The sequence below is a fragment of the Protopterus annectens genome, chromosome 10.part0 (genome assembly GCF_019279795.1).
Source record: "Protopterus annectens isolate FY-2018-M chromosome 10.part0, PAN1.0, whole genome shotgun sequence".
Lineage (NCBI taxonomy): Eukaryota > Metazoa > Chordata > Ceratodontiformes > Protopteridae > Protopterus > Protopterus annectens.
In genome coordinates this window covers 1,606,669,723-1,606,697,533 of record NC_056744.1, presented here as the reverse complement: position 1 = coordinate 1,606,697,533, position 27,811 = coordinate 1,606,669,723, and the positions used below count along the sequence as shown (strand labels likewise).

General features: G+C 43.0%; 4 non-coding genes across 4 annotated transcripts; all 4 read left to right on the top strand.

Moving 5' to 3' along the window:
- Nucleotides 1-1,069: 1,069 nt before the first annotated feature.
- On the top strand, nucleotides 1,070-1,143 carry TRNAK-UUU. The gene has a single exon. It is a non-coding gene; the product is annotated as a tRNA-Lys (tRNA).
- A 1,206-nt stretch (nucleotides 1,144-2,349) lies between these two features.
- TRNAK-UUU lies at nucleotides 2,350-2,422 on the top strand. Its single transcript has one exon. It is a non-coding gene; the product is annotated as a tRNA-Lys (tRNA).
- Nucleotides 2,423-3,632: 1,210 nt separating this feature from the next.
- On the top strand, nucleotides 3,633-3,705 carry TRNAK-UUU. The gene has a single exon. It is a non-coding gene; the product is annotated as a tRNA-Lys (tRNA).
- A 1,210-nt stretch (nucleotides 3,706-4,915) lies between these two features.
- Nucleotides 4,916-4,988, top strand: TRNAK-UUU. The gene has a single exon. It is a non-coding gene; the product is annotated as a tRNA-Lys (tRNA).
- The last annotated feature ends 22,823 nt before the right edge of the window (nucleotides 4,989-27,811 follow it).

Below are 27,811 nucleotides of genomic sequence, written 5' to 3'. Positions count from 1 at the left end.
AAGTACCAGAAAAAAAAGTTTAAGCTCCTCTGAAAGAGCTTTCCTTTCTGACCAACTTGTCAGAGCCTGACAGTATCTAGGCTAGAGCAAGATGAAGTTCCGTTCCGATTTTCCCCTCCAGTTATCTTTGGAATCATTTTCTGAGGCTGTCTAGTGATATTACTTTACTGACTTTTCCCTTTCTGGGCTTCGATAAAGGTTGAACTCCTCCCTCCAGCAGCTAAACACTGAACCCCAGCCTTCAACACCTTGTTTTACATGCTAGAGGCTAGAGCAAGATGAAGTTCCGTTGCGATTTTCCCTGCAAGTTATCTTTGGAATCATTTTCTGAGGCTGTCTAGTGATATTACTTTACTGACTTTTCCCTTTCTGGGCTTCGATAAAGGTTGAACTCCTCCCTCCAGCAGCTAAACACTGAACCCCAGCCTTCAACACCTTGTTTTACATGCTAGATGGACACCTCAATTAGCAGGTGAGGGCTAAGCATGCATATGGGGTACAAGGCAGTTGCACAGGTCTGCGAATGCTGCTGGTGCTGCTATAATTTCTTCTAAGAAAGAGGTGGTATGGAAGAAGATTAACGAAGAGCAGAGGGCCCTGGATGGATACTGTGCAGCTACATTTTGACAAAATGACAGGACAGCAATCAGCAGCGGATGACTTTTCAGCTTCTGAAGTTGTCATGACCTAGAATGATGTGTTACTGACAATGTTTGTTAGGCATGGTATACCGTCCCATGAGTCACTACAGTAGACTTGCAGCAGCAACACCGCAATGCAGTCACCGAGTACAGGCTAGTGTCATTCCACTGGAGTATAATGGGAAGACAGAGCAGTTGAAGGGTAGCTGCCTTGTAGTGAAAGTACACCTTTAGTGACACCACTACTTGACTGTCACTGCGATAGAGTGAATGTCTCGAATGGGACATTTTCCTTCAAGTTGCTTGCTGAACGTATTTCTTTTGTCTGTTTGCCCCATTCTTTGAAGTGGATATTTAAGAACTAGGAGAAAGGCCCCGGTCTGAATGCAGCCTGGTGAAGAGAACTAGCAGGCACGCTGAAGCCTGAAGCCCGGATAGCTCAGTCGGTAGAGCATCAGACTTTTAATCTGAGGGTCCAGGGTTCAAGTCCCTGTTCGGCGTGTGTTTCTTTAGTTGCTTGTAAAACTGTGAAGGGGACCCTGTCCTTGCTTCACATGTGAATCTTGCATGATAATCTGAAAAAGTACAACGATCGTTGTTCTGTCTGCTGAACCACTGGGGCCTCAAGAAAAGAGGGCCTTTAAGTACCAGAAAAAGTTTAAGCTCCTCTGAAAGAGCTTTCCTTTCTGACCAACTTGTCAGAGCCTGACAGTATCTAGGCTAGAGCAAGATGAAGTTCCGTTGCGATTTTCCCCTCCAGTTATCTTTGGAATCATTTTCTGAGGCTGTCTAGTGATATTACTTTACTGACTTTTCCCTTTCTGGGCTTCGATAAAGGTTGAACTCCTCCCTCCAGCAGCTAAACACTGAACCCCAGCCTTCAACACCTTGTTTTACATGCTAGAGGCTAGAGCAAGATGAAGTTCCGTTGCGATTTTCCCTGCAAGTTATCTTTGGAATCATTTTCTGAGGCTGTCTAGTGATATTACTTTACTGACTTTTCCCTTTCTGGGCTTCGATAAAGGTTGAACTCCTCCCTCCAGCAGCTAAACACTGAACCCCAGCCTTCAACACCTTGTTTTACATGCTAGATGGACACCTCAATTAGCAGGTGAGGGCTAAGCATGCATATGGGGTACAAGGCAGTTGCACAGGTCTGCGAATGCTGCTGGTGCTGCTATAATTTCTTCTAAGAAAGAGGTGGTATGGAAGAAGATTAACGAAGAGCAGAGGGCCCTGGATGGATACTGTGCAGCTACATTTTGACAAAATGACAGGACAGCAATCAGCAGCGGATGACTTTTCAGCTTCTGAAGTTGTCATGACCTAGAATGATGTGTTACTGACAATGTTTGTTAGGCATGGTATACCGTCCCATGAGTCACTACAGTAGACTTGCAGCAGCAACACCGCAATGCAGTCACCGAGTACAGGCTAGTGTCATTCCACTGGAGTATAATGGGAAGACAGAGCAGTTGAAGGGTAGCTGCCTTGTAGTGAAAGTACACCTTTAGTGACACCACTACTTGACTGTCACTGCGATAGAGTGAATGTCTCGAATGGGACATTTTCCTTCAAGTTGCTTGCTGAACGTATTTCTTTTGTCTGTTTGCCCCATTCTTTGAAGTGGATATTTAAGAACTAGGAGAAAGGCCCCGGTCTGAATGCAGCCTGGTGAAGAGAACTAGCAGGCACGCTGAAGCCTGAAGCCCGGATAGCTCAGTCGGTAGAGCATCAGACTTTTAATCTGAGGGTCCAGGGTTCAAGTCCCTGTTCGGGCGTGTGTTTCTTTAGTTGCTTGTAAAACTGTGAAGGGGACCCTGTCCTTGCTTCACATGTGAATCTTGCATGATAATCTGAAAAGTACAACGATCGTTGTTCTGTCTGCTGAACCACTGGGGCCTCAAGAAAAGAGGGCCTTTAAGTACCAGAAGAAAAAGTTTAAGCTCCTCTGAAAGAGCTTTCCTTTCTGACCAACTTGTCAGAGCCTGACAGTATCTAGGCTAGAGCAAGATGAAGTTCCGTTGCGATTTTCCCCTCCAGTTATCTTTGGAATCATTTTCTGAGGCTGTCTAGTGATATTACTTTACTGACTTTTCCCTTTCTGGGCTTCGATAAAGGTTGAACTCCTCCCTCCAGCAGCTAAACACTGAACCCCAGCCTTCAACACCTTGTTTTACATGCTAGAGGCTAGAGCAAGATGAAGTTCCGTTGCGATTTTCCCTGCAAGTTATCTTTGGAATCATTTTCTGAGGCTGTCTAGTGATATTACTTTACTGACTTTTCCCTTTCTGGGCTTCGATAAAGGTTGAACTCCTCCCTCCAGCAGCTAAACACTGAACCCCAGCCTTCAACACCTTGTTTTACATGCTAGATGGACACCTCAATTAGCAGGTGAGGGCTAAGCATGCATATGGGGTACAAGGCAGTTGCACAGGTCTGCGAATGCTGCTGGTGCTGCTATAATTTCTTCTAAGAAAGAGGTGGTATGGAAGAAGATTAACGAAGAGCAGAGGGCCCTGGATGGATACTGTGCAGCTACATTTTGACAAAATGACAGGACAGCAATCAGCAGCGGATGACTTTTCAGCTTCTGAAGTTGTCATGACCTAGAATGATGTGTTACTGACAATGTTTGTTAGGCATGGTATACCGTCCCATGAGTCACTACAGTAGACTTGCAGCAGCAACACCGCAATGCAGTCACCGAGTACAGGCTAGTGTCATTCCACTGGAGTATAATGGGAAGACAGAGCAGTTGAAGGGTAGCTGCCTTGTAGTGAAAGTACACCTTTAGTGACACCACTACTTGACTGTCACTGCGATAGAGTGAATGTCTCGAATGGGACATTTTCCTTCAAGTTGCTTGCTGAACGTATTTCTTTTGTCTGTTTGCCCCATTCTTTGAAGTGGATATTTAAGAACTAGGAGAAAGGCCCCGGTCTGAATGCAGCCTGGTGAAGAGAACTAGCAGGCACGCTGAAGCCTGAAGCCCGGATAGCTCAGTCGGTAGAGCATCAGACTTTTAATCTGAGGGTCCAGGGTTCAAGTCCCTGTTCGGGCGTGTGTTTCTTTAGTTGCTTGTAAAACTGTGAAGGGGACCCTGTCCTTGCTTCACATGTGAATCTTGCATGATAATCTGAAAAAGTACAACGATCGTTGTTCTGTCTGCTGAACCACTGGGGCCTCAAGAAAAGAGGGCCTTTAAGTACCAGAAAAAAAAGTTTAAGCTCCTCTGAAAGAGCTTTCCTTTCTGACCAACTTGTCAGAGCCTGACAGTATCTAGGCTAGAGCAAGATGAAGTTCCGTTGCGATTTTCCCCTCCAGTTATCTTTGGAATCATTTTCTGAGGCTGTCTAGTGATATTACTTTACTGACTTTTCCCTTTCTGGGCTTCGATAAAGGTTGAACTCCTCCCTCCAGCAGCTAAACACTGAACCCCAGCCTTCAACACCTTGTTTTACATGCTAGAGGCTAGAGCAAGATGAAGTTCCGTTGCGATTTTCCCTGCAAGTTATCTTTGGAATCATTTTCTGAGGCTGTCTAGTGATATTACTTTACTGACTTTTCCCTTTCTGGGCTTCGATAAAGGTTGAACTCCTCCCTCCAGCAGCTAAACACTGAACCCCAGCCTTCAACACCTTGTTTTACATGCTAGATGGACACCTCAATTAGCAGGTGAGGGCTAAGCATGCATATGGGGTACAAGGCAGTTGCACAGGTCTGCGAATGCTGCTGGTGCTGCTATAATTTCTTCTAAGAAAGAGGTGGTATGGAAGAAGATTAACGAAGAGCAGAGGGCCCTGGATGGATACTGTGCAGCTACATTTTGACAAAATGACAGGACAGCAATCAGCAGCGGATGACTTTTCAGCTTCTGAAGTTGTCATGACCTAGAATGATGTGTTACTGACAATGTTTGTTAGGCATGGTATACCGTCCCATGAGTCACTACAGTAGACTTGCAGCAGCAACACCGCAATGCAGTCACCGAGTACAGGCTAGTGTCATTCCACTGGAGTATAATGGGAAGACAGAGCAGTTGAAGGGTAGCTGCCTTGTAGTGAAAGTACACCTTTAGTGACACCACTACTTGACTGTCACTGCGATAGAGTGAATGTCTCGAATGGGACATTTTCCTTCAAGTTGCTTGCTGAACGTATTTCTTTTGTCTGTTTGCCCCATTCTTTGAAGTGGATATTTAAGAACTAGGAGAAAGGCCCGGTCTGAATGCAGCCTGGTGAAGAGAACTAGCAGGCACGCTGAAGCCTGAAGCCCGGATAGCTCAGTCGGTAGAGCATCAGACTTTTAATCTGAGGGTCCAGGGTTCAAGTCCCTGTTCGGGCGTGTGTTTCTTTAGTTGCTTGTAAAACTGTGAAGGGGACCCTGTCCTTGCTTCACATGTGAATCTTGCATGATAATCTGAAAAAGTACAACGATCGTTGTTCTGTCTGCTGAACCACTGGGGCCTCAAGAAAAGAGGGCCTTTAAGTACCAGAAAAAGTTTAAGCTCCTCTGAAAGAGCTTTCCTTTCTGACCAACTTGTCAGAGCCTGACAGTATCTAGGCTAGAGCAAGATTTTTTACACTGTGTTTTACTTGCACTCTGCTTTTAATTGCATATTAAAACTTTGAAAGAGACCACAGTTGTGGATCTTGTGAGTCAGACTGAAATTCAATAATGTTTCCCACCCTCCCACCCTTTAGTCGTTTTGTTTTTATTCACAACTGTCTTTTTAGTTGCCTGCCTCTTATGTTAATTTGAGCTCATATCTCCTTGCCTCTCCCCTCTCATTGGCTGGTGTGAGTAAGTACAAATCTATCATTTTGTGAAATCACTCCCCTTCAGATATTTAAATTTATTGGCCATCCCGCTGTATTCCATAGAACCAGGATACAAAAGTATCCTCCCCCTTTCAATTTATCTTGCTCTTTTAAAGCTAGTGGCTCTGCATTTAGACAGTTAAAACTTAAGTTACCACTTTTCATATCTAACTGCTTAGTGCACACTGCAATGTTTAGGATATTAACCCATTTTTTTCAACCTACCTTTAAACATCTATTGGAAGACCACCAGCTACTGGAGAGCCCACATTCTGCCTCCTAGTATTTATCTTGGCATTAGTGCTTTTGTTTTCTCTTTGTGATAGAAGGAGCACAACAAAATTATTTCCTGGAGACTGCTGATCATCTGAAAACCTAATAACTGTTTTATAGGTGACAGCTTCTAATTTATGGTTATATTCTCTTCCTGGTAACAGAAGGAGTAGAATACATTGATTCCTGACTCTTTCTGGTTGGACAGTATGTGTCTGTGCTTAATGTTCCTGATTGATGTCATTTCTATTCAAGACATCTACCAGGAAAATGCTACAACAAGCCTACAGAACCTTGCATCATCTGGGACAACACTGTGGTTCATAGGTTCATATATGTTTACTAGGCTAATGACCACAAAGGCCTTTTTAAGCCTAGACATGCATCCCAAATCTCTGACAAGTTCTGATACCCTTGATATGTATAAACATGGGCCCTAGAGATGAACTATTTACAGGCTGCCTGTGTCCATTAGAGACATAGGTGCCAAACCAGGGATGAATTTCTGGTTTCCCATTCAATTGTCCAAGTCTGTCAAGACGGGGTAGTCTCTGGGATATATACCTATCTCTCCAGGTCCTATTTATATCACAGACAAGGTTTAAGCATTTAGAATGGGTAATTCTGGTGCTGTTTGTTTTGTGGATATACAGGAGGTCTATCAGAGTGGAGATTGACAATTCCCTGTATGCCAGGCATAGATCTCCCCTCAAATGTCTGTAGGTGGCAGAATATAGGGACAGTGTCTTGAGATGATCTGCATAGGACATATTACTTACGCCCTGTATTCTTTTAGTGAGTAACCTTTGTGGACATTCCAATTGTCGGTTAGGTACATACCAAAGGGGGTATTGTACTCAATGATAGGTCTGATGAATGCCAAATACAGTGGAACAATGACTTCCTTGGACTTAGATGCCATAGTTTTGTTTATTGGTTGCACAACATAGAATTATTTCTTCACAACTATAGACACGTGATGATCAAAGGCTATATTACTATCTATGTGAGTCCCTAAGTCTCTGACTACTGGGTCAACTGTAAGGGATGTGTTGTCAGTATGATAGTTACAATGGATGGATGAATTCTCAAAAGATACTATTATGCATTTCTTGGCATTTAGCTTTAGTCCATGGCTCTCACACCAGTTGGTTGTCTGTGTCAGCCCCTCCTGGAGAACATTTGTGTCAGTGTGAGATTCAATGACAGCTCCTAATTTGCAATTATCTGCAAATTTAGTTAGCCAGAGACCACTGACATTGGCCTTGACTTCTGACAAGTAAATGCCAAAAAGGAGCAGTCCAATGACTGATCATGGATCATGAAACAGGCTGTGGCCTGCTTCTTATCTTGGGATTGGTGCTAACGTTTTGCTTCTGGTGAGAAAAGACACAAAGGAGCGTTGTATCCCAACAGAGTGAAGCTGTGGTGAAACCAGCACTAGTAATACCCAGGCAGTAGCCATTCATGCAACTCCCCTCTTTTCATCATTCTTGACAAGCTAATTCTTTGTTTTCAGTAAGTACTATTGATTTGTTTTTAACTTCAGAATATCTGCCTAAATACTTCATCCTTTATTTTCCGGGTTGTAAGTGTTGGTTTCCCCTCAAGTGTCTGGCAGTGCTCTGTACAGACTCAGACACCTTGAGTGACATTTTTCCTGTAAAAGCACGATTGAAATTTCTCCAATACCTAATTGCACACAGGACAAATATTTTGCAGTGACAAGCACTGTCCACATAGTTGCAAACCGGATACTCCTGACATTGATTGATATTCTCACTCCAATTGTCTAATCAATAAAATAAGGGTCTGTTGGCATGGATTTGAACTTTCCCACTGTCTCCATTACCAGCTTGGTGGATGTGAGAATCATTAGGCAATGTAGAAACTGTCTCATGTTTATTGACAACCAGCTAATTCTCAAAGAAGCTCATATGGTATGTGAAAGATGCAGCTATACAATGTCACTGGAGGCAAAACTCTCACATAACAGTACTCTTAATGTCAATAACTTTGTCAGTAGTGCACATGCTGCACCCATCACATACAATTCAACGCAGGCATATCAACCCACATATGCTGAGGCACGTAAATGAAACCTTCCTAAACCACAATGACCTCCTAAATGAAGTACACATAAAAAACACCCTCAGCAGCCCCATATGCACTCTTTCAAAACAACACCCAAATCAACACATACAGCTACATCTAATGGAGCCTTTACCTCTAAGCCCATAAGGCAGGCCACCACACAATCCAACTTTCTGGTCATTGGGGACTCCATTGTCAAACACACTGATATCCCTCTCACCAGGCTGAGTAAGGAGAAAGTCACGGTCTGTTGCTTATCAGGGGCTAGGATCCACCATGTTACGCATGCACTCAGGTCATTGGACCACAAGTACCAATATGACTCAGTCATAGTCCATGTGGGAGTAAATGACCTGAGATTTATCTCTTTATAGACTATATGAAGAGAGACATCATGGAGTTCTTGGAATATGTATCTCAGGCTGGTATGAGCCTAGCACTGAGTAGCATTTTACCTTCTCCAAGGATGATTCCACAATACGAACAAAAGATCACTGACTTTAATAATTGGCTTAGTTACTCGTGTCATTCTAAGGAGGTGCAATATTTGTCAGCATGGAAGGAGATGGTCAACAGACCACACTGCTTTGCCAGGGATGGTCTGCACCTCTCCTCTCTAGGCTTTTGAATATTAGCTAAAACATTCCCCGGGATTCATGAAGCTTGCGCCAGGTGCAGGCGTAGTGTCGGCGATCTAACACCAAATATGGCCACCGAGCGATTCAGGTATGAGCTGTTTCCACGTGTACTACCTGTGTACACTATGCCTGCACAGCTCTCGGTGCCTGTATGCTAATCACCCCATGTGCAGCAGTGTAGCATGCAAATGAAGGTATATAGCGATTCAGGAAGTGGTGCAGGCGTAGTGTAAGCATGCAGAAATGTAAACCAAAAAAAACAGTTTACATTTTCCAAGCATAAAATCGGAGCCATGACAGCGGACCAAAACATGTATTATACTGTTAATATATGCCAATGGCTAAATATATAGCCATTGGCAGAAAAAAATGCACAAAATATAAAAAAGAGCATTTAATGTTATGTCCACACTAACGCGAAGTTAAAGCGCAGGGCATCGGTGAGCAAATGGGATCACAATGAAAATAGAATTATATGGAATAAAACTGCAATGTAATACTTTTCATGATTTCCCCGTAATAGTCAATGGCATGCATGCTACACCACACCATGGCGCAAGGGTTGCTAAAGGGCTGTGACAGTGTTCTGCGCGGTAACTAGGAAATAGTAGGCAATGCCATGCAAATGAGAATAGTAATAATTAATCACAAATTCCCCACCGGTGTAAGGATGCACCTCACAGTGTAGCATTACAACAATGAGGTGTGTCCTGGAGACAAAGATGACATCAAGAGAGGGGTGTGCCACCTTTTCTGTAAGCACATTGGAGCATTGCTAATCCGGTTTGCCTGTTGCTAAGCAAAGCTGCAGGACAGGGGTGTATCAAAGTAGCCATAGCTTTGTTTAGCTGAGAGCACACAAGGTAACCGAATGTGCATGTGAACATGGATGAAAACGTGCTGCAAACTTGATAAATGGCTGTCTGCGGCGGGCACCAGAGTGGAAACAAGAAGGATACGGGAAAAAAATAAGGAAATGCTGCAGCATGGAAATTGGAATGCAAATCAGCAATTAACACCTAGGAACCCACAGTGGGCCATTGACAACAGCTAACAAGGCTGCTAGCAGGTACCTGCAGAACAGGAAAGGGGAGGTGCCATACTGCAAAGCAAACAGTACTGTCACAGTAGAACAAAGCAAAATTGCAGTACATCAGCTACAGAACACATTTCGCAACACATTCCTGGGTAGGAAAAGTACAAAACAAGAAAGCCTGCAGCTGGATGCATGCCTGACAATGGGAGGGGATTCAGGTGGAAAAGTGAATTAAAGGGCAACAGATGAATCATGGCAGGCAAGCATAATTCAACACCAAAGGCCCCACAATTGCAGTACTCACTGTAAAACCTATAATTAAGATACCCTGCAGCTGGAATTGCACATACACACCCAATGACATCAGCAGCATCCATAGCACAATAGTATAAAGTGTGAAAGCACCTCACACACACTTGTGTATTCCCATACACTCTGCACCATAGGTGTATACAGACGGGGAACTTTTAATATGTACATGTTAGGGGCTGCCATAGCTTTGATTCATCAGCATGTGCTGGAGACTGAAGGCGGGGTGGAGGATGATGCTGACAACAACCTCAGGCACTGAAGGAGGAGAAGAGTGTTCAGACCCAGGGTAACCTACCAGGGGCTAAATGATCTGGAGATAGTAGAACATTACAGGGTGGACAGGGACACCATACAGCAACTTGTTGAGCTGTGCCGACCACACCTGAGAGCCAGAAATAACAGAGGGGAACCCATCCCAGTGGACACGAAGGTATGTGTAAGCTTGAGAATACTAGCCACAGGTACCTTTCAAAGGCCAACTGGGGATATCCTGGGGATCTCACAGGCATCGGCATCCACCAGTTCCTGGATGCCATGTTACTACATGCCAATGAGCACATATACTTCCCCCGATTGCAGGAGGAGTTGACCAGCAATATGCATCTCTTCCACCATGTGGCAGAATACCTGGAGGTACTGGGTGCAATAGACTGCACACACATACACATCAAGTCACCACCCGGTGAGCAGGGTAGGTGATACATAAACTGCAAGGGATACCCCTCCATCAACTGCCAGGTCATGTGCAATGCCCAGGGCATTATCATGGATGTGTGTGCTGGCAGCCCTGAAAACTATCACGACTCCCACATCTGGCATGCCTCACATCTGTATCAGGTATTTGCCAGGGAGGGATATCCCATATGGCCACCTGGTGGGGGATGCTGGCTATGTACTGGACCTGTGGATGATGACTCCCATCAGAAATGCACACACACCCATGCAAGAATGCCATAATGAGGCACACGCACAAACCAGAATCATCATAGAGTGTGTGTTTGGGATGCTGAAATCATGGTTCCATTGCTTGGACATATCTGGTGGAGCTTTGCAGTACTGTCCAGGTACATGTGCCCACATCTTCATAGTATGTGCCATGCTACACAATATGAAACTGCAGAAACACCTGCAGTAGGGGCAGAATGGTGAAGGCCCTCACAGCCCACCACCATTGCCAAGGGCCCTACAGGCACAGAGGGACTCAGTCCATGAACACCCTGAGCCAGCCCCAGTAGGCAGACGGAGGGGTGCCCAGTATGCCCATGCCTTGGCAAAGAGGGAATGTATAGCACACGCACTGACAGTGTAGGCACCTATGGACTGACACCCTTCTCCACCTGCACACACACAGTAAACATGGATGGCACACACACAAGACCACCTGTAAATTGCCATGTATAGGCGGTCTACTGTGTGCATCCTACATAGGCAGCCCTCAACTATTGCACACACAGCTGCTTTTGGCACAAGGTAAGTCAGCACCTGAACAGCAAATTAAGCTATCAGCATGTGCTGATACTTTATGTATAGGTTCATAGGTACATAGGTAGGTACTTGGCTAACTGCCCGAGGCCACCCCATTGATTAACTAACTGTCCCTCTGTGGAGCAGAGCCAATTGCAGGATCCCTGGGGTGTATCCACTGTTCCCCATCCACTCTGCAAGGTTTCCCTGTGTTAGTGAGGGGCTCCATATAATGTAATCAGGGATGTAGTTCCAAAGCATGGGGAGTACATATGACAAGAATCTGTCACTCCAGCATCTTCCAGTTATGGTTGTGGCAAGGTGTAGCTCATTACAGTGTGTGGCTCACTGTGACATGGATTCTCATAGGTGGAGCATATCCATTAAGCCTGACTTGGACATGGCTTTGTTGGCCAGCAAAGATCATCTCTGAGTAAATGAGATGCCACTGAGTAATGCAAGAGTTCATTCAGTCTGGCAGCATAGGACACATGTCTGAGGCCAGTAATCCTCTTGGCGAGGTAAGTTTGTGGACCCTCCAGCTGTTGGATGTGTCTTCTGAGGTACATCCCAAATGGGTTATCATACTCGATGATGGGATTGATGAGTGATGAGTAAAGGGGCACAATAACCTCAGTATATCTATATGCAAACCCCTAAGTAATCAGATGGCCTACAGAGAAGGATGCCTTAACTAGTTTGGAGATATGATTGTCAAAGGAGAGAACACTATCTAATGTAATCCTCACATACCCATTACCTCGTCTGTATTAAAGTGGCTGCCACTCATGTGTTAATATGTCGGTGTTTAGTTTTCCCAAAATGGAATGGCCATGCAGTTTGTGGCGTTTAGCTGGAGGCCATGACTTTGACACCCTGTGTTGGTCTATGTGAGGCCCCTTGAAGGACATCTGTGACAGCTGGACTGTCAATTATGGCTCCCAGTTTGCAGTAATTGCCAAACACAGTCTGCTGTAGTCCACCTGTGTTTGCCTGTACCTCTGAGAAGTATATGGCAAACAGTAGGGATCCCAGGACTGAGTCCTGTGGGACACCAGTTGTGACTGGTTAAGAGTTGGACCTGGAGGCTGCTAGGCTTACCATGTGGGTTCTGTGTGTAAGCCTGTTGGCAACCCAACCTGTGATGTATGGGTGTATGTACTGGCTGGTGAGTTTATAAATAATACCTGAGTGGGGAATGGTGTCAAAATCCTTGGCGAGGTCCAGGTAGTATGTGTGAACTTCCACACCTCTCACCTAAAGTCTAGGTGACTGTAAGATGTCAAACAGGTTAAGTAGGCATGATTTGCACTGAATCAAGATGACCTGGGTTGGGTCGAGTGTCTGGAGGTTCCCAATGTCTCTGTAAATGAGTTCCATGATGATACACTCCATAGCCTTGCAGACCAGGGTAGTCAGGCTTATAGGGCAATAGTTCCTGGGGTCCGTTGTGGCACCACCTTTGTGCAGTGAGATAACTGTTGCTGCGCACCACTCTGTGGGTATGTAGCCTGTAGAGAGGCTGGGTTTGAACAGTGTGTTTAGGTGATGGGTTAGTTTATTTGGAGCTCTTATAAAACTCAGCCTGGGACACTGTCTGGTCCCATTGAGGCTATATTTTGACTTTGGATAGGTCTGTTTTAACCTGTGTGTCGGTGATTGCCAGGGCCGTACATTTCTCTCGTATGGTTATGGGCTGTTTAGGGGGTGAGAGGGAAGTGAAGTTTGCACTGAACCTGTCTGCCAAAATGTTGGCAATATCAGTCAGTTCAGTGTATTTTGTGCCAGTCTGCACCAACTCAGAGCAGATCTGAGAGTTCCCACTTAGGTTCATGACATAGCTAAAGAACACTTTGTGGTTATCGATAGGGTCCTTGGAAATTTGTCTTTTGACGCTAGCCTTGGATGATTTCATGAGAGATCATAGTTTCTTGCTGATACAGATCCGGGATGTCTGTCCTTCTAGGGATTTTGCTCTTATCTGTACTAGTTTCCTTCTTGTATTGTAGATCCTGTTTATGGCAGGGGTCCACCAGACCAGTTTCCTTTTCTTGGAGGAGTGAGTCTAGATTTGACTTGGGATAGCATGATCCATGCATTCCTGCAGATGATCATAGAGTGCCTTTGTGTAGGTTTCAGCATCTTGGACAGCATTGTCCACTGGAATGGGGGCCGTGAACCTTTCCACCTCAGTCTTAAGCAACATGAAATCTGCTTTGGAAAATATTTTCATGGTGGTTTCCTTGGTTGGGTTGTGGGTGGAATGTGAATATCCAGAGTGATTAGTCTATGGTCTGATCTAACCCAATTAGGGGTTGACATCGGGTGTGGAAAACCAGTCGCCCATGTTGGTGATGACCAGGTCCAATATGTTGTTCCCTCTGGTGGGGGTGTTGACCAGTTGATCCAGGGTGTTTGAGTTTATAAATTCTAGGAAGCACTGGGCAAGGGAGTTAGTACTTGAGTAGTTCTCCCAGTTAATGTTTGGGTAGTTGAAATCACCCAGTATTAGGGTGTTTGGTAGGACCTGCATATTTCCCAGTGACCCAGAAATGGGGAATGTGGGTCCTGGGTCATGGTGGGTGATCTTTAGCAAGCTACAATTTGGATTGCAGTTTTGCCCATTGTCATTTGCACTTGGATGATCTCTGATGCATCGTGCTGCACCACTAACCTGGAGGTGTGAGTATCCTTGATGAATATGGATACACCCCCGCCTTTTGTGTTCTGGTCTGGGTTCTGTGGCCAAAATATGTGGTATGAGTTATAGCCTGGTAGTGCTAGGGTGCTCTCTGGAGCCTTAAACCAGGTTTCTGTTACTGCACAGATATCGATGTTCTCCATACTGGGGAGTGCCTCGAGTGTGTGCATTTTGAGGTTTAGACTTCTGGCGTTGAGTAGCAATACCCTCAGTTACTGGTTACTTGTGCTATTTATAGTGGTGGGTTTGTCTTTCGAGCCTTGCCTAAAAGTCCACCTTGCCTAATATCCACCTCTCTAGTATTGTTTGCAAGAAATGACAGCTGTGCATGTGTACATGTTCTGCAAATGTGTACTGACCCTTGTTACAGGGCTGTGCCAAATGGCTATGTGCACACCTACATAGAGTGGATATTGACAGTAGAGACACACTGGTTGAACATTTAGATTTGTGTAGCCTAACCTCTCATTGCCAGACAAACAGCTGCTTGGAAATATGTTGACAGTACTGGTAATGAAACAGGGTGCATATCATCTTTAACTGCAGTGTGACATCTGCAGTAGGGGTGTAAGATGTAGGAAAGTGCTGCCCATGTGTAATAGCTGCTTCATAGGTGATGGCGTACACTATCTGATTATATCCTGATCATGTCGATAGTGGCAGTAGAGTCTATTGATATTTGACTCTGTGTGGGGAGTGGGTGTCTGTGCCCAACAGAGCTCATGGTTCTGCTGGGTATGTGAGTATATACCCAGGCAAGGATACAGCCCTGTTCACACTTGCATCATCTATAATCAACTATCAGGATATGATGTGGTCCTCAGAGTGGGATTGCCACTAAAGGCAGCTACCATTTTCCTGTAATAGCTAGTGTTGCCACGTCCATAACACAAATATTTACATGTGCGCATCACTGTCTAAAACATTTTCATAAGCAGTAAATAAACTAAGTACAGTATGTGGTACTTATAGTACTGAATGCTCATACAGGCATGTCCACTTGTCAGCTACTGGTGTTTACTAATGTCAGCTTAGTGTATGTGGCCATCCTGGGGGAATGAAATCTCTATGCCATGTACACTGCCAAACCCGCCTAACACCACACCCCACACATTGTCTGGATGCAGCTACAGGGGTGAGCTTGGAGGCCGTCCATTCTACACCCATGACTGGACTAGGCAGTCAAGAGGTGTAGGTTAACACATGCATCTCATCACCACAACCAACACATACCCTTACCAGAACACAGTTAGGACACACACACATGCCACCAGATATCACACATATTCACAGAGGCCTCTAAGTATCTGGCCAAGCAAGAGGCCTTCCAAGTTGGAATAGACAGACAACAGAATACAAAGACTGTATGACATAGTTTGCATAATTGTGTCACACCTCGGAACACGTAGCCAGAAAAATGGCCAACAGTACTCATTTGTGAATACAAACTCTAGCACTATGTTACACACCAAGCTATATGAGGGCAAACATACTGTCAACTGCCTGTCTGCCATGATTAGCCACATACCCATACACTCAGACCACCTTTAGAACTATACACATGTCTCTGGCATATTCTATGATGTTGTTGTGCAGGACTTGTGATGCAGTAGCCTGGACTGCATGGAAACACATGTAGGAACTGTCAAGTCTTGTGGCCCATGCAGATATGTCCCAAGTCCTGGGAAGCATGCTGCCATTGGCCAGAATGATGCAGCAGTAAAGGGACAAGGATTGTATTCCACAATTGTGTAATGTATTGGTGTAATTCAAAGAGTATCCAGCATCTCTCTGCCTGGGATAACATGGTTGACAGACCATGATGCTTTGACAGACAGGGCCTGCACCTGTCACTCCTTAGAATCTGGATACTGGCAACAGCCCATGCTTCCCCTACAGTGCCCTCATCATGCCAGGTTCAAGTGAAAGTCCAGTGGTGCAACAGGGACAGCCAAGAAACAAACTGTGGGTCTTGCTACTCAATGATACAAATAAGGTACTCAATATGGACACACTTACAGCAATCTGAAACATGGAGAACATATCTGTGCAGTGATTGAGATATGGTTCAATGCTTTGGAGAGCACCCCTGCATGACCATGTTATAACACATACCTCACATCTTGGCCATCATCCTTTATTGGAACACATGGGCCACAGGTGTGTCCAACTTCCTGAGGGATATGTACACCCCCACGTTAGTTGCACTTGCACAATGTAAGATGCATTATGCTGAGCAACTACCTTTGTGCCAAAGTGTAATCCAAATTGCACCTTGTGACCGACCATCCACCATGCCTCAAAATTTCCAACTGTCATTGTGCTGTAATGGGGAATACCAGTTTCGAGACAGGAAACCATAATCATGGCCACTCAGCTATCCCATTATGAACTGGGAAGACTCATCATGTACTAACACATGTGCTCAATGCATGTTGGATTTCATCAACACCAGTGACCTGGATCACCATAGTCACACCAACAGGGCTAACAGTATGCCACACATGGTCAGTCTTCAAAGCTAATGTTATGCTGCTTAAAAGCAAAGTAGTGACTGTCATGGCACCCATGCAGATGTACAATGCATGTGCAAATGCTGGGCCTACACAAATGCACTTTAAGCACTTACATATGTGCAGTGATCTTGCCACTGGGACAGAAACAGGAATCAACCAAACACAAACATGAAGGCAAACCGGTGGTACCCTGCCTTAAACTGTACCACAGAAGGTAGTAACTGGTGCAAGAGTCAACACACATGAGTAGAAGTTGATCCATGGTCAGCATCAGTTGTTGTGTCTTTCGGGCTTTTCCCAATTAGGGGTCGCCACAGTGGACCTCCGGTCCACTAATGATTGGCAGTTGATTTTTACGTACTGAGTTGCCAGCCCTGATGCACAACCTTCAATGAAGGAATGCCCATTCACGCATGTCTCCACCCAGAAGACTCTCTAGCTGAGAGTCGAACTGGACAGTGTCTTACTGTGAGGCGACAACGCTACCGCAGCACCACCACCGTGGATCATGGTCAGCCTCAGTAAGATGCAGATATACCATATAATGTCACACAAAGCTACTGTGAAACTAATCATCCACATATTATGAGGCAAAACACAGAGGATTCCATAGCTGTGTCATGAAACATAATGGCAACAACAAGACCTGCTGTGCTTCACAGCACTATGGCATGAGAAGTACTGCACCTACGGAAATAGCACCTGTTCATTTAGATAGGGTCTTGGATAACATAAACACACTGCCCCCCCTACAGGTACACACTCATATATCCATGTACACTACAGAGCCCCTGTAATAACAACTATGCAGGTACAAGCTGCTCTCTCTAATGCCATACATACAGGCTGTATGGGACCTGACCACATCCCAGGTTGTATCCTACACAAATGTCAAAACAATTTGCTCTCCACATAAACATCACGTACAATCATAGCTTCATGTCAGGCTGTGTATACACTGAATGGTACACAGCAACAGTCATCTGTTAATGCTGTCAATATCTGAGGGACCCTGATATGTGTACAGCTGACCTGGTTGCAAACAGTGGTATCATTGAATTGCATAACACATGATGCAACTGTGTCAGTACATGGATACTCTGCACAGTTGTTGTAGGGCTAGGTACAGTCCACCAGTCAAAGGTTACTTGGTATTGTACCATTATATGTCATACCACATGTATGGATGTGTGTTGGTGGTCTGAGGACATGGTGGAGTCTAAGGATTACATCCTAGAATGCAGCTTTTGACACTGTGACCTGCACCTGGCTCATCTGTGATGACTTATGTTGGAGTACTGGTCTGTACATATGAGTAGCCATTATGAATGTGGGGACACCACCACCTGGAGTGGTCCTTACCAGTGTTATGGCCCACTGTTAAATAAAAACAAATTAGGACAACACAAAAAGCTCAGATGCAAAAAACTTTACTAGTGTACACCAGGAGACAAAATACCATACAATACAAGTATAGAGTTTTGTCTGGCATGATACAGGAAATGTTCTACATTTTATACACCATACATTCAAGCTGTGCCCACCTCACTGACGTGGTCAGTCACAGGGCACCTACATCACTATAGTCTACAATATTCTATTCATAAGAAAAAGCTGATGTTATACTTTTTTAAAAGTTTTCCCATGAGAATAATACAGCCTTGCAAAGCACCTGGTCAATTATAATGTCTTTCTGTAAATGTTATTCTTTCAAGGTTTCAGTCCTGCTCGAATACAATAGTCAGTTCAGTCTTGTAATATACTTCTTTGTTCTTCTCGCAACATTACTTTTAGCAGCTGTGCTTTATCTCTGATAATATTCACAAGGCCAACCATGTCAGAGGAAGGAAGAAAGATTTTCAATGCTTTATACATTCGTTTTCCTGACCCAGCAGATAATCATTAGTGAAAAACATAAGCTTGCTGAGCTGGCTACTGCCAGGGTCAGAGTTCAAACACACTGCAGGTTCAAAGCTTCAAGCAATTACATGTAAGATCATTCTTACTGCCATATTGTAAAATAGAATAAAATGCATTACATACTATTTGCTTTTAAACTAGCACTTTGTATATGTTCAAATACATATTTTTCTAACATTTTCCTCCCTTTTAATACTTTTTATTCTATTCAGAAACATAAACAATATCATATTGTTCCCTAGCCTTCTCCTTTAAGGACTTTTAACTAGGCAAGTCATTTGGTTTATATTTCGGAAAGAATTTCATTTGGAACCAATAGATCCAATTCAATGTCTTGGTCTCAGTAACAGATATATCAACAAATTCTCTGACTAATCTTTTCATACAGGGAATCCCACAACAGACACATGCTCCTAATAAGAGCAGAACAACACAAATAGCAATCAGAATATTCATTAGGATTGAACCCCACCCGCCAAATAGACTCTGGAAAAAGTTTGTCAGTGAGTTTGGGCCTGGTTCAGTCATGGCTGATACCTGCTGTATTACCTCTAGGTGATCATTTATCTCATGTCGATTGTCTGGTATAAACGCACAGCATTCTTCTTTGATAAGCGCGCACGTACCACCTCTCGCCGCTAGGGTGAAGTCAAGAGCCATTCGATTTTGTAGCACAACAGTTCTCATTGCACTCAGTTCATCAGTCACAAGTTCGAGAGCGGAAAAAGTTGCATTACTCATTACTTCGAGAAGCTTTGACAATTTTCTCAGCTCCCAGATTGATTTGACTGCTCCATAGGCTGGGAATATTCCAGCCCAGGATATAACACTATCACTCAAGTCCATATGAGTCAATTTTTCTTTATCTTTCACGGATGGATGATCCTTCCAACCAGCTTCGATTTTTCCCACTGGATTTTCAGGTTTTTCGACTGAATTTCCAGGTTTCCGGGCTACATCTCTTACGTTTCGTATCTTACCTAGAGGTAATTCTGCAGTATGCCTTATAGCTGGAACCAGATAACCCAAAAAACAACTGCCAGACCAATTCTCAGGTAGCCATTTGTATGCCTTTTTCCCACAAACAAAATAACAGTTTTCTACTTTAGTACTGATGCGGGTTAACTCTGAATGAAACATTTTCTTATCTATAACAGACAATTGTTTATGCAATTCAGGATTTCTCTGCACATCTTTTATTGTTGTTTTCATTAAGCTCAAATATGAATCATAATTTGTGCTACAACTAGTAGTTTTATCTTTAGCCTTAATATAGCATTTATAAGATACAGTTATGTTACAGTTACTCCAACCTACTTGGAGTGTATCGTTTTTATAGAAACAAACAATTCCTCTCTGTGTAATAGGCAAATACAATGCAATCTTGTCCTGTGATCTCACAGAACCTGTATCGAAAAGTAAGTTTTCCTAAGTCTCATTTATCCCCAAGGGGACAGCGGACATCAACAGTCCTCCATATGCTGTTGGTATAGCAGTACAAACCCAGCAATTTGAAACATTCATAGTCTCTACATATACACACTTCATAGCTAGGTATGTGCTAAAGTTTGGATGCCAGTCTATAGACAGTTCATCACGTTTCTCCACTTTCATTTGTACGGTTATATGCAGGAAAAACCACAACAAAAGGAAAGTCACCACAATCATAGTCAATAGATGTATAGTTAGCAAGATGGTTAAACAATATCTTCGGGGTTGGTTTGTATTTTTACTCATTTTGCTCTTGGCCATCCTGCCTTTGTTGTGTATCAGTCACAAAATGTTTATCAAGCTGAAAATTCTTTACCGGTTTACAGTGCGTCAAGTGGACCCAGGACGACCTCTCAGCAACTTTGACTGCAGTAGGCGTCGCCAACAGTACCTGGTACAGGCCTTCCCACTTCGATCTTGTCCAGTTCTTCTTCTTTATGACCTTCAGCCACACCCAGGACCCAGGGGTCAGCACCGCTTCTAATGGTCTGGTCTGTTCCTTATCTGAAAAAGAGTTCAACTGCAAAACAGTTTTATTTGTTAACAATTTCCTCATGTAGCTAGCTAATGAGCTGTCAGCCTCCAGCTCTGCAGGCATGAGAGCTTTCCACTGTGGCACATAATATGCCCTTCCAAATATCACTTCAAAGGGGGTCAAAACCTTTACATTTGGAACTGTTCTCATGTTCAGCAGTGCCAAAGGCAAACAGCAAATCCAATTCTTCTGTGTTTCATTCTTAACTTCCTCAACTTGCTTTTTAAGATTCCATTGTACCTTTCCACCAGTCCTGCAGACTGTGAGTGGTAAGCACAATGATTCTTCAAGGAGATCCCAAAGAATCTCTCAAGTTGCTGAATTGTCTGATTAACAAAGTGTGTCCTATTGTCACTATAGATTCTTTCCGGTATGCCAAATCTAGGAATTATTTATTTTATTAGGGCTTTTGCCACTGTTGCTGCATCCAGATTTTTAGTAGGAAAAGCTTCTACCCATTTGGAAAACATGTCTATAATTACTAAACAGTATTTTTTCCCTTCACACTTGCTCAGTTCTATGAAATCCATACAGATAGTATGGAACGGATATGGTGGTATAGGAAAACTCCCCTGCTTGGGTTTGAATGCTCCTTGTGCATGATGTTTGTTACAAATATGACATGCTGCACAAAATTTGTGTGTAAAGTTTGTGAATCCATATGTTTGGAATATTCGATTTACTAACTGTACCATCCCCCCTGTTGAGACATGGCTCTGCCCATGGCTCAACAAAGCTGCATATCTAAATAAATTAGATGGCAATATTGGCTTTTTCTCCTTGGAGATGTACAGTCCATTTTCGAGGATTGCACCTCGTCTCTCCCATTTCTGTTTCTCAGTTTTTGTAGTTAATGTCTGCATTGTTTTCAACATTTCTAAATCTAAAATCTCAGAGGGTTGTAATTCCTCATTCAAAAGTAAGGTTTCTGAGTCTGAGGCTGCTTGCTTTGCAGCTGCATCAGCTCGTGCATTACCTTTTGAAATCGAATCCTGTTGTTTTGTATGAGCTACACATTTACAAATAGCTACTTTGGTAGGTAACTGAATAGAATCTAATAAATTCAAAATAAGTTGCGCATGATTAATTGGTTTGCCAGTAGATGTTATCATTCCCCTATTTTTCCATTGCTGCGCAAAAACATGCACTGTAGAGAAAGCATACTGACTGTCAGTATATATGTTTGCACATTTGTCTTTCGCTAGAGTGCAAGCCCGTGTCAAGGCTATCAATTCTGCTGCTTGAGCAGACAGGTTATGCTGTAAGGGTTGGGCTTCTAAAATCTCTGTATCTGTGACTACTGCATACCCTACTAGATTCTTCCCCGTAGGACCCTTTCTGCATGAACCGTCCACATAAAATGTCACCTCGGTATCATCCAAGGGCATATCAGTGAGGTCTTGTCTGGGCAAAGTTATTTGCTCAATTTCCTGCAGGCAACTGTGTGGTGTGCCATCCACAGGAGTCGGAAGTAACATTGATGGATTTAATGTTGTACAACGTTCAATTACCATATGAGGTTGGCTCAGCAGTATGGTCATACAAGAAAGATGTCTAGCAGGAGATAGATATGCTATTTTTTCTTGCAGTAAAATTAATGCGACTGCATGAGGCACTCTCAGAGTGAGAGGGTGGAATAATACCACTGAGGCTGAAGCCTGTACTGCCATTGCAGCTGCGACTACTGCTTGCACACAGTGAGGCAATGATCGTGCCACTGGATCTAACTGTGAGGAATAATAAGCTATGGGGCGTTGCTTATTCCCATGCTGTTGCGTCAGAACTGACGTCATGTATCCCTGTTTACAATCTACGGTTTGAAAAAATCTTTTGTGGTAATTTGGAAGTCCTAAAACTAATGATGAAGCTATCAATTGTTTTAGTCTGCAGAAAGCTGTTTCTGCTTCAGGTGTCCATTGTAATACATCTTGTGCTGCCATTGGTGTTTTATATATTAAATCAGCCAATGGAGCAGATTCTAAAGCATAGTTCGATATCCAACTTCGACAAAAATTAGTCGTTCCCAAGAAGGACATCATTTCCTTCTTGGTTGTTGGTTTAGGTGCCTGTAAAATCGCTGTTTTTCTATCTTCATCTAGTATTCTACCTTCATTGGATATTACATATCCTAGGTATCTAACCTGTTTTCTCCAAAGTTGTAATTTACTTTTGTTTACTTTATGTCCTTGTGCTGCTAAAAATTTCAATAATGCTATCGTATCCTCCCTGCATTGCTGTTGGGTGGGGGCTGCTAGCAAGATGTCATCTACATAAAGTAGAATCTGACTACCTCCTGGTGGAGTAAACCCTGCCAGGTTGCTTGCCATTTCTTGTGCAAATATCGTTGGACTTTCACAATATCCCTGCGGTAGCCGAGTATAGGTATATCTTTTACCCTGAAATGTAAATGCAAACCAATACTGGCTATCAGGATGTATAGGTATTGACAAGAAAGCATTGCTTATATCTACCACAGTAAAATATTTCTGTTGTGGCTTCAAATCGTTCAACAAGGTGTGTGGGTCTGGCACCGTAGGTGCTCTAGGTATTATTGCATTGTTTTCGGCTTGTAAATCCTGTACCATCCGCCATTCTCCGTTTGCTTTTTTAACAGGAAATAGAGGGGTATTACATGGTGAATCTAGAGATTCTACCAGTACTCCTTCCTTGAGTAATGCTGCTATTATAGGCTTGATTCCTTGCTCTGCATCCTTCCTCAAGGGGTATTGTCTTTTTTGTGGTCTAAATGCCGATTTTGGTGTAATGGTTACTGGACCTGCTGTTCGAATAAGTCCTACATCTGATTTTCCTGTTGACCAAAGAATGTTTGGTATATCGCACAAGGCTTTTTCTTCTTCTTCTAACAAGAATGCTAATCAGCTGTCTTCACTATTTTGTAAGTGTACAGCTGGACGTGTCTGTGTTAGCCAATTCAATTTCTGTTTTTGTACTCCCTGTTCTGATAATTCTAAATCAGTTTGTTTTTCCCATTTTGTTACTTTTTCTCCTAAATCTGCCCATCTCACATCTTTGCTCTTTGTCAAGCTGACATGTGGCAGTCTATTGGATTTGTACAGTTTCATGAATTCCTGAGGTAATGAACAGCTTACTACACTGTTTCCCTCAGTATCCCAATATAAGGTTCGTAATACTAATCTGTTAGCAGGATTTTTGAACAATTCTTGCTCATATTCCTTATCAGGTCCTGGCATACTACAGTAGTATAGAGTACAATATAACAAATGCTGTTGGTTGGTGTCAAGGGAGGGGACCTTACTGATGGCTACATTCATCAGTTCCTTGGTTACTGCCCCTGGACCAGTCCTAACTAGGTCCTGGCTGTACCAGTAAAAAGTTTCACCGTCCGATCGCACCACAAAAGTATCCATTTGTCTTTGTGCTTCCATACCCTGCATAGTAGGAACTACTGCTATGCCAAATATCTGCATAAGGTCTCTACCCAGTAAGTTTACTGGACATTTTGCAGAAACTACAATTTTACTTTTCTGAGTCATGCCTGAAACAGGGTCAGTTATTGCTATATCATGGGAGAGTGGCTCCCTATATAGCTGTCCATTTGCTGCTTTCACTAATATATAGTCAGGTGATTCAGAATATTCTGGTAACTTTGAAGGGTGTATCAAAGTTCGTGACGCTCCTGAGTCACACAAGAATTTCACTTCCCTTCCTTCCACCAGAAGTGTAACTTCTGGTTTTGTGTCTGCCAAATAGAGCTCCAAGCTCAATAATGCTAAGTCTAAAACTTCACTTTCTTCATCCTCTATATCTGCTTGCACTTCCTCTGTTCCTTCCACTACGTTTACATTTGTCCTTTGTCTGTTAACCTTCCCTGATGATTTTTGATTGTCATCACTATCATATATTCAGTCCTCATCACCTTTATCTTTATCTTCTGTAGTCGCCTTTTTATTTAGCCTGCAATCCCTTGCTAAATGTCCTTTCTTACCGCACTTAAAGCACTCACCTTTCTTTTTTCTCTCTTCAAAATCCTCTGACTTTTTGTCAGATTGTTTATTACCGTGAGTATTTTTCTTACCTTTTTTACCCCCCTGTACAACGAAGACCTCTGCTCCGTCTTCTACTGTGAAGACCTGTGTCTTCTTTTTCTTTTTACTATTAAAGTGTCTTTCAGCATGTCTAGCATACTCAAGTAAGGCTTGTAGCCTACTTGTTCGATGATCTATCATATGCTTTGTAATAAAGCTGCTGATAGGTGCAATGCAACCTTTCAAAAATGCATTTTTTAGTTGCTGTTCATATGAGCTATCATTTGTCTGGCTTTCAGGAATAGCCATACCACTATGGTTATTGAAACATTCCAATAATTTACCATAGTACCCATCTACAGTTTCATTATCTTGTCGTATGCATTGATTAATGCAAGTCCAATCTGCTCTAGGTTTCCATTTTTCAGAAATTCGGTCTGTAAGACCTTTCACTCTGGTGTCTAATTCTGCGTCACTATGTAGGAGTGGTTTAAGTTGTGCATCACGAGAGTTCCAGGCGCCACAAATCATGTGCCAGTCTGGACCCAAAATCTGTCTAACTGCCTTTTCTACTTCTTCCCCATTTAAATGGTAACTTAATCTCATACCGTGTAAATCTTGTAAAAACTTTGTGTAATTAATTTTCGGATGAGGGATTCCCTCTGTAGCTTTCCGAATATCTTCCAGTGTCCATGGTCTATATACTAGGAGAGTTGGGTCCTGCCCTTCCTGTCCTGCCTGAGGGTTTGGTACCTCGATTAGTGGACAGATTTCTTCACTCTCTTCTAGTGAGTCTCTCCCTATTTGATATAAATCTGCATCCCTAAGTGTTTTACGTGTCCGGGATCTAGTTTCAATAGGTTCTCTAATATACGGTTTTAATGTTCCTGCAACTTCAGGATAACGTGGAAGTGGACTAGCCTGTCCTCCTGCTTCATATCCTAAAAAAGGCATTGGAGGGGGCGGAGGGGGAGGGGCCGTCGCTATTACTGTATTATTATCCTCTTTGTCTAAAAATAATGCTTTTGCATTTTTAATTTTCTGTTCCCTTCGGTTCACTTCCTCAATCCACCTATGTGCCTGAGGAATGCCTAATTGCCATTGTTTCTTTGCCTGACCTTCTGAGTCAGATTTAAGCTGTTTTAAAAGTTTAACTAACGAAATTCTATTTAATTTACCGTCAAATTCGTATTTATTAACCCATTTTGTATAATACCTTACATTATCTGCTCGTTGTAATTGCATATATTTTGCATCATCAGTTAGGGGCGGATCTCGCAATTTTTTAGTGCACTGATTTCCCATGTCAAAAGAAAAATGTTACGTAATCCTTTTTTACCACGTGGTATCTCAGTTCCTTACACAGTTTATCTAGAATAACTGCCTACCTTATTCTGTTTCCCTGATCTCTGACAAAATATACAGTAATTTCCCTTTGTCCCTGATCTGCATAACAAATCTATGACAATAACATTTACTGTAACCTAATCCCTGATCTAAAACAGAAAAAAGGCAAAAATCTTCCTACCTGAGCCTCTTGGGTCAACCAGTTCGAGACCGCTCTTTGGCCGCAGATCAGAAAAGTGGCCAGCCTCTCAAAAAAACAATTCAGTCAGAGGTCTTTGTGCTTCAAGAAGAACCATTTCGGTAGCTTCTCCTGCGCAGTATTCGACCACCGGTACACTCTGATCTGTAGGTGTCGAGGGTTTCCGGTCAAAGAATGGACCAAACTGTTAAATAAAAACAAATTAGGACAACACAAAAGGCTCAGATGCAAAAAACTTTACTAGTGTACACCAGGAGGCAAAATACCATACAATACAAGTATAGAGTTTTGTCTGGCATGATACAGGAAATGTTCTACATTTTATACACCATACATTCAAGCTGTGCCCACCTCACTGGCGTGGTCAGTCACAGGGCACCTACATCACTATAGTCTACAATATTCTATTCATAAGAAAAAGCTGATGTTATACTTTTTAAAAGTTTTCCCATGAGAATAATACAGCCTTGCAAAGCACCTGGTCAATTATAATGTCTTTCTGTAAATGTTATTCTTTCAAGGTTTCAGTCCTGCTCGAATACAATAGTCAGTTCAGTCTTGTAATATACTTCTTTGTTCTTCTCGCAACATTACTTTTAGCAGCTGTGCTTTATCTCTGATAATATTCACAAGGCCAACCATGTCAGAGGAAGGAAGAAAGATTTTCAATGCTTTATACATTCGTTTTCCTGACCCAGCAGATAATCATTAGTGAAAAACATAAGCTTGCTGAGCTGGCTACTGCCAGGGTCAGAGTTCAAACACACTGCAGCTCCAAAGCTTCAAGCAATTACATGTAAGATCATTCTTACTGCCATATTGTAAAATAGAATAAAATGCATTACATACTATTTGCTTTTAAACTAGCACTTTGTATATGTTCAAATACATATTTTTCTAACACCCACATGTCTGGTTCTGAGTTATATGGTGGTAGTGCTATTATGCACTGCAGAGCCTTCAGCCAGGTGTTCCTCACTGCATAGATGTCAGTATTCCCCATTGTAGGTTCTACAGTGAGCAGCTGTGATTACAACAGCAACACATCTAGCACTGGTTAGCATAAGCATACAAGGCAATTGTCTTCTAGGTGTCATGGTGTTATCCTGTGGTTAGGACATTTGCCTTGGAATGGCACTATATGGGCAAATGTAACCTAGGAATTATCACCACTCCCTTGAATCATGGATGTATGTGATCTGTGACAAAGGCTTGTCTTCTGACAGTCATGTCATCCCAGAATGACAGACACTGGACAATCTCACAATTACAGCAGGACATTGGCTCATTGTGTTGGTCAAGCAGTTGCCATTCCTAGCAGGACATCACTGCGAGTGGTAGTATTGTGCTTGGAATAGACTGATACATCTAAGGTGATGGACAGCAGCAGATGTTGTGTAGATGATCAGTGTCAGATATATGTAGTGCAGCGTTCCTGCTAACAATGACAACTATTAACACCAGAGTCCATTACAATGCATTCTGTACGTCTAACTGTATAAGCATGGCCACTCTGGCCTTCTGTGTTTAGAATCAGAGTGCATCCCAAACAGCCCTGTGCTACTAAGTGTATGAGCGTGCCCAGTATAACCTTGTGTAGTTGGACTCATAGTGCATTCCAAACAGCCCTGTGCTACTAAGTGTGTAAGCATGCCCACTGACACCTTGTGTAAGTTATGTGTATGAGCATGGCCATTGTAACCCTGTATAGTGATAGTAGATGTCCATTCCACAGATGGGCATACTCCTGTTCAGGATGGACTCCTACTTTAAACACACAGGTTCACAGCTATGTACATCTTAACTGTCAGCAT